The following is a 7,938-nucleotide window of genomic DNA, read 5'->3' as shown; positions in this document are numbered from 1 at the left end:
CTCACAGTCTTAATCCCCATTTTACAGATGAGGTAATTTAGGCTCAGAGAAGTTAAGTGACTTGCCCAAGGTCACACAGCAGACATGTGGTGGAGTCGGGATTCGAACCCATGACCTCTAACTCCAAAGCCCGTGCTCTTTCAATAGCCAAAGAATCTTTAATCAATCAAGCAACAGTCAGTCATTTTTATTGATCCCTTATTAAATGCGGTCTTGTCTTTTGCCATCAAGTCGTTTCCGAACTGTAGCGACACTTCAGACACATCTCTCCCAGAACACCCCTCTCTCCATCTGCAATCATTCTGGTAGTGGATCCAGAGAGTTTTCTTGGTAAAAATACAGAAGCGGTTTAACATTGCCACCTTCCGTGCAGTAAACTCGAGTTTCCCCGCCTTCGACTCTCTCCCATGCTACTACAGCCCAGGAGGGGTGAGTTTTGACTCGTAGCAGATTGTCTTCCACTCTTTAGCCACCGCCCAAGCTAGGAATGGAATGGGTAGGCCTCTGCTTGAGTCTCCATCCCATAGCCAAGACTGGTAGAGGACTGGAAACTCTCCAGATGTGACCCTGAGAGGGGACTAGATGCAGAGCACTGTATTAAGCACTTGGGATAATAAAATATAACAGAGTGGTAGACATGATCCCTGCCCACAACAAGCTTACAGTATAGAGAGAATCAATCAAGCACTCACTAAGTGGTATTTATTGAGAGTTTCTGGTCCGCTAGGTTCTGTTGGGGAAGTACAACACAGGTATGTTTGCCTGAGCTTACAATTGATTAGGGGACGTGGCTCAGTGGAAAGAGCCCGGGCTTTGGAGTCAGTGGTCATGGGTTCAAATTCCGGCTCTGCCACTTGTCAGTTGTGTGACTTTGGGCAAGTGACTTAACTTCTCTGTGCCTCAGTTACCTCATCTGTAAAATGGGAATTAAGACTGTGAGCCCCCCGTGGGACAACTTGATCACCTGGTAACCTCCCCATGGCTTAGAACAGTGCTTTGCAATCAATCAATCAATCGTATTTATTGAGCGCTTACTGTGTGCCGAGCACTGTACTAAATGCTTGGGAAGTACAAGTTGGCAACATATAGAGACAGTCCCTACCTAACAGTGGGCTCACAGTCTAAAAGGGGGAGACAGAGAACAAAACCAAACATACTAACAAAAGAAAATAAATAGAATTGTTATTTTGCACATAGTAAGTGCTTAATAAATGCTATTATTATTATTATTATTATTATTATTAATAAGTGCTGCTTCTGAGGTCCCTTGGCAGGAATTCTTTTGCAATTCCCAGTCCACTTTTTCCATTCAACAGACGAAGCCTAGTCATTTAGTCAGTATGTGCAGACCACTGTCCTAAGCGCTTGGAATGTACAATTCAGCAATAAAGAGAGACAATCCCTGCCCACACTGGGCTTACAGTCTGCCTAGTAGATAGAGCACGGGTCTGAGAGTCAGAAGGACCTGGGTTCTAATTCAGGCTCCATTGCTTGTCTGCTGTGTGACCTTGGGCAACCCATATAACCTCCCTGTGCCTCAGTTACCTCACGTGTAAAATGGGCATTAAGACTGTGAGTCCCATGTGGGATATGGACTATGTCCAATCCAATTGCTTGTATCCAGCCCAGAGCTTAATACAGTTCCTGGCACATGGTAGTGCTATAACAAATACCATTATTTTTAGTATTTTTATAATCAGACAATGCTTCTGTTTTAGTGACGTGCAGAGTTTAACTGGCAACCCCGTGTTGCCAGTGAGTCCCAACACCTCCCGGGGGGTCCCTCCCTTCCCCTCCCCTTTCCTCTTTACTTGTCCATATTTACTATTCTATTGATTTTGTTAAATGATGTGCATATCACTTGTACATATTTATTCTATTTATTTTATTTTGTTAATATGTCTTGTTTTGTTGTCTGTCTCCCCCTTCTAGACTGGTAGCCCGTTGTTGGATAGGGACCGTCTCTAGATGTTGCCAACTTGGACTTCCCAAGCACTTAGTACAGTGCTCTGCACACAGTAAGCACTCAATAAATACGATTACTTGTACTTGTGTTCTGGGACAATCCCAGGGAGGGCTAGTGACCACCAGGAAGGTCATCTAGATTAGTAAACTGTTGAGTTTTCATATTAATTGACAGATTAATATTAACCTTGATAGATCAATCTGGTCAAGAAAAGCAGTGTCACTTGATGGATAGAGCACAGGCCTGGGAGTTAAAAGGACCTGGATTCTAATCCCAGCTCCATTACTTGTCTGCTTGTTGTGGCATAGTGGAAAGAGCCTGGGCTTGGGAGTCAGAGGTCATGGGTTCTAATCCTGACTCCATCCCATGTCTGCTGTGTGACTTTGGGCAGGTCACTTAACTTCTCTGTACTTCAGTTACCTCATCTGTGAAATGGGGATTAAGACTGTGAGCCCCATGTGGAACAATCTGATAGCCTTATATATACCCAAGTGCTTAGAGCAGTGCTTGGCACATAGTAAGCACTTAACAAATACCATAATTATTATTATTACTGTTGTTGCTATTCTCTGTGCCTCAGTTACCTCATCTGTAAAACGGGGATTGAAACTGTAAGCCCTGTGCCAGGACAGAGACTGTGTCCAACCTGATTGGCTCGCGTCCACCTCAGCGCTTAGTACAGTGCCTGGCATATAATAAGCGCTTAGCAAATACCATAAAAAAAAGACTTTCCAGCCACTGTCACGTAGAGGGATGTACCTTCTGATTTAACAAAATTTAAGTTAATTAAGCCAAAGAAGGGAACGTACAAGAGTCCGTGACTTATTTAGCTGAGCAAGATTATCCAGTCAGAGTTACTGTTTCTTTAAATCGATTCACTTGGGCTCGGCTGATTCTGGTGGAGGCGTCTCTAAAGACCAATGCTTGATTTGACCTTGATTATTGCGCAGTGTGTGTAGGTCAGCTTCTGCACCTCCTGCCTATTCTACTTGCCTCCCACCGTGAGCCTGCCGCTTGCCTTTACTATGCCGGGCACATGATCAGTCCCATCCCGGCCCGCTGACTGACAGGTTCGCGTCTGCGTGAGCAGCTTGCCGGATTCTGCTTTTCCCAGTCGTATAGGATCTTCTTATGTACTTTACTTTCTCTCACTCTGGTTTGCTTTCGATTTTATTCACTAGAACTAAAGACACTGTGCTTTCGAAATCTTTGTACAATAGATAATTCAGTTCCTCCTTTCGAGCTGTGTTCAGGATGATTATACCTCATTTAGCTAGCAAGGCATGGTGAGGGTTCTATTTTTGCTGAGGCCTGAGGCCTGGACCCTCATGCACTTCTAAGATGGGTCAGCCCTGGGGCCTATCAACTGGTAGTATTGCTATTGAGCTTTAATAAATAATAATAATAGTAATAATAGTATTTGTTAAGCGCTTATATAATAATGACGGCATTTATTAAGCACTTACTATGTGCAAAGCACTGTTCTAAGTGCTTATATGTGCCAGGCACTGTAATAATAATAATAATAATAATAACAATAATAATAATAATAATAGCATTTATTAAGCACTTACTATGTGCAAAGCACTATCCTAAGAGCTGGGGAGGTTACAAGGTGATCAGGTTGTCCCACAGGGGGTTCACAGTCTTCATCCCCATTTTCCAGATGACGTCACTGAAGCACAGAGAAGTGAAGTGACTTGCCCAAAGTCACACAGCTGACAATTGGCGGAGCCGGGATTTGAACACATGGCCTTTGACTCCAAAGCCCGGGCTCTTTCCACTGAGCCATGCTGCCTCTCTTTCTCCGTACCAAGCGGTGGGGTAGATAAAAAGCTAACCAGGTTGGAAACTGTTCATCTCACATGGGGCTCACAGTCTCAATCCCCATTTTGCAGATGAGGTAACTGAGGCATGGAGAAGTGAAGTGACTTACCCAAGGTCACACAGAAGACAAGTGGTGAAGCCGGAATTAGAATCCAGGTCCATCTGGCTTCCAGGCCCTTGTTTTATCCACTAAGTCATGTTGCTTTTCTGGCAGTGTCGGGGAAGGGAGGGAGAGTGGGGAGGGGAGGTAGTGACCCGTGTGTGCTTGGGGAAAGTTGGAAGGGAAATATTCAGGTTTGGGGAGACCCAGTGAGTTTCCTCTAATTCTAAAGAGACCTTATGTACCCTGGCTTAAGGCAGGATAAAAGTAGCCAGGGAGAGAGCATGAGGCTAGAACGCAGGAGAGGAGTGAGGAGGCAGAGAGGAAAAGGGATATAGAGATACAGAGAGGGAGAAAGAGGGAGAAAGAAAGGGGGAGAGAGAGGGAAACAGAAAGAGGGAGAGAGGGAGGGAAAAAAGAGGGAGAGAGAGACTCTGAGAAGTTAAGGGAGGAAGGGGGTGGGAAGAAAAAAGAGACAGGGAAAGGGAAAATGGAAGTGGAGAAAGACAGCAGGGTGAGGGATAAAGGGACAGGATAGAGGTACTGTGTTAGTCTCCCCTTCTAGCCTGTAAGCTCCTTGTAGGCTGGGAACGTGGCCTAAATTCTTAGAACTGTCATGGGCAGGAAATGTGTCTATTTATTGTTATATTGTCCTCTCCCAAATCCTTAGTAAAGTGCTCTGCACACAGAAGCAATCAGTAAAAAGGATTGACTGACTACCGTGCTCTGCACACAATAAGCACTCAATAGATACAATTGATTGATTGATTAATAATAATGATGGCATTTGTCAAGCGCTTATTATGTGCAAAGCACTGTTCTAAGCGTGATAAGGTGATAAGGTTGTCCCACATGGGGCTCACAGTCTTAGTCCCCATTTTACAGATGAGGTAACTGAGGCACAGAGAAGTTAAGTGACTCGCCTAGAGTCACACAGCTGACAATTGGGGGAGACGGGATTTGAACCCATGACCTCTGACTCCCAAGCCCGGGCTCTTTCCATTGAGCCATGCTGCTTCTCAGCCACGCTGCACCCTGCTTGATTAATTGAATAATCACTGGCTAACTGAAAATCTTCTGGATGTGGTAAGCTGTTGCCATTAAGAAAACCACCAAAAACAACAAAAAAATCTTCCAGGCTCTTCCCCACCTTAAATTGTTTTATTTTAAAGTTGTTTTGATTAACTCCTCATCTCCCCAACTCCATCCCTATTGCTCTGGCAAAATATCTGTCTCAGTCAGACCCTGTCTCTGCTGCTCTGTCTCATTCCCTCTCCTCTCCCCACAAACCTTCTGCAAATGCTGAGACCCAAATCTGCCTGCTCTTTCTCACAAACATCGAGGAATGTGTGACTGGAGCCAAGGTCTAAAACCACTTTAAATAAGATGGCAAGTGTTTGGTTCTTGTTAGCTCTAAGCCAAATTAGCTGGAGGGTTGATGGGGCCTGGGGTAATAATAATAATAATGGCATTTATTAAGTGCTTACTATGTGCAAAGCACTAGCTGATGTCATGTCCTGTTGTCTCCTGGGCCAGTGGAAAGAGCAGGTCATTTGGAGTTATCCCCTCTGGACTCTAAACTCTTTGTGGGCAGGGAATGTGTCTTTTATATTATTATATTGTATTCTCCTAAGCACTTAGTACAGTGCTCTACACGCATATTTATTCTATTTATTTTATTTTGTTGTTATGTTTTGTTTTGTTGTCTGTCTCCCCCTTCTAGACTGTGAGCCTGTTGTTGGGTAGGAACCGTCTCTATATGGTGCTGACTTGTAATCAATCAATCAATCAATCGTATTTATTGAGCGCTTACTGTGTGCAGAGCACTGTACTAAGCACTTGGGAAGTACAAATTGACAGTACTTCCCAAGAGCTTAGTACAGTGCTCTGCACACAGTAAGCACTCAATAAATACGATTGAATGAATGAATGAATGAAAAAATATGACTGACTGAAAAACTCTAGTCCCGGCTATGTGACCTGCTAGCTAGCTGAGAATGGGAAAGAACTTTAACCCCTTTGGGTCTCAGTTTCCTCATCTTTCAAATGGAGATGATTAATAATACCAATCATTAGGATCTTTGTTAAGCATTTACTGTGCATCAAGCACTGTGGTAGGTACAATCGAATCAGGTCGGACACAGTCCCTGTCCCACACAGGGCTCCCGGTCTGAACAAGTGGCAGGACGCCTATTTCATCCTCCTTTTACAATGGAGGAAACCAAGGCAAAGAGAATTTAAGTGTCTCCCTTAGTGGCAAGTGACAGAGCTGGGATTAGAACATAAGTCCTCCCACTCCCAGACCTGGCCTTTTTCCCTTTGGCCACGCTGTTTCCTTCGTTGTTCTTCCTTCTGCTTAGACTGAGAGCAGTCTAGATGTCTCTGATCAGATCATTTTTAATCCACCCCAATGCTTAGCACATGCTCGGCACCCTGTAAGCCACCATTATCATCCTCAAGAAGAATATTTAACTGCCTTGACTGGACTGGGCAGCAGCCTGATACTTCAGTTCTTGCGTGGAAAAATGTGGGAGGCTCCTGGCTTAGGGAAAGACTCCAGCCATGGATCCAAAAGTCCCAACAGTAGTCCTTTGTTCCTCGAATAATAATAATGATAATAATAACAATAAAACAATTATGGTATTTGTTAAGCATTTACTATGTGCCAGGCACTGGTTCTAAGGGCTGGGGTGGATACAAGCCAATACTAATAACATAATAAAAACAATAATGAGAGGCAGCATGGCTCAGTGGAAAGAGCATAGGTTCAGGAGTCAGAGGATCTAATCCTGGCTCCACCACTTGTCAGCTGTGTGACTTTGGGCAGGTCACTTAACTTTTCTGTGCCTCAGTTACCCATCTGTAAAATGGGAATTAATAATAATAATAATAATACTAATAATGGCATTTATTAAGCGCTTACTATGTGCAAAGCACTGTTCTAAGCGCTGGGGAGGTTACAAGGTAATCAGGTTGTCCCCCGTGGGGCTCACAGTCTTCATCCCCATTTTACAGATGAGGTAACTGAGGCACAGAGAAGTTAAGTGACTTGCCCAAAGTCACACAGCTGACAATTGGCAGAGCCGGGATTTGAACCCATGACCCCTGACTCCAAAGCCCGTGCTCTTTCCCATTGAGCCACGCTGCTCCCCAGTTAAGACTGTGAACCTCACATGGGACAACCTGATTACCTTGTATCCCCTTCAGCACTTAGAACAGTGCTTGGCACATAGTAAGGGCTTAACAAATACCATTATTATTATTATTATTCATTCATTCATTCAATCATATTTATTTATTCATTCATTCAATCATATTTATTGAGCGCTTACTGTGTGCAGAGCACTGTACTAAGTGCTTGGGAAGTACAAGTTGGCAACATATGAGACAGTCCCTACCCAACAGTGGGCTCACAGTCTAGAAGGAGTGCTGTGTGCAGAGCACTGTACTAAGCGCTTGGGAAGTACAAGTTGGCAACATATTGAGACAGTCCCTACCCAGTAATGGGCTCACAGTCTAGAAGGGGGAGACAGACAACAAAACAAAACATTATTATATTTGTTAAGTGTTTACTATGTGCCAGGCACTGTTCTAAGTACTGGGGTGGATACAAGCCAATACTAATAACATGATAATAACAATTATGGCATTTGTTAAGTGTTTACTATGTCCAGGCGCTGTTCTAAGTGCTGGGGTGGATACAAGCAAATACTAATAACATAATAACAACAATTATGATATTTATTGACCATTAACTATGTGCCAGAGACTTTTCTAAGCACTGGGATGGATACGAGCAAGGCTCCCAGTCTCAATCCCCATTTTACAGATGAGGTAACTGAGGCCCAGAGAAGTGAAGCGATTTGCCCACGGTCTTATAGCAGACATGTGGCAGAACCGGGATTTGAACCCATGACCTTCTGACTCCCAAGCCTGTCTCTATCCATTACACCATGCCTCTGTTTCTTCCTGACAAAAGTCCCCACTGTCCACGTGAAACAAAAACTCCTCAGCATTGGCTTCGAAGCATTCAATCACCTTGCCC

The 7,938-nt window shown here is 44.0% G+C and overlaps 1 non-coding gene across 1 annotated transcript; it reads right to left on the bottom strand.

The window, feature by feature from the left end:
* Positions 1–439: 439 nt before the first annotated feature.
* On the bottom strand, positions 440–577 carry LOC119925074. The gene has a single exon (XR_005449745.1). It is a non-coding gene; the product is annotated as a small nucleolar RNA SNORA7 (small nucleolar RNA).
* Positions 578–7,938: the final 7,361 nt, after the last annotated feature.

This window comes from Tachyglossus aculeatus, chromosome 2 (assembly GCF_015852505.1).
Source record: "Tachyglossus aculeatus isolate mTacAcu1 chromosome 2, mTacAcu1.pri, whole genome shotgun sequence".
Lineage (NCBI taxonomy): Eukaryota > Metazoa > Chordata > Mammalia > Monotremata > Tachyglossidae > Tachyglossus > Tachyglossus aculeatus.
The sequence above is the reverse complement of the archived record's forward strand: the minus strand, read 5'-3'. Positions and strand labels throughout refer to the sequence as shown.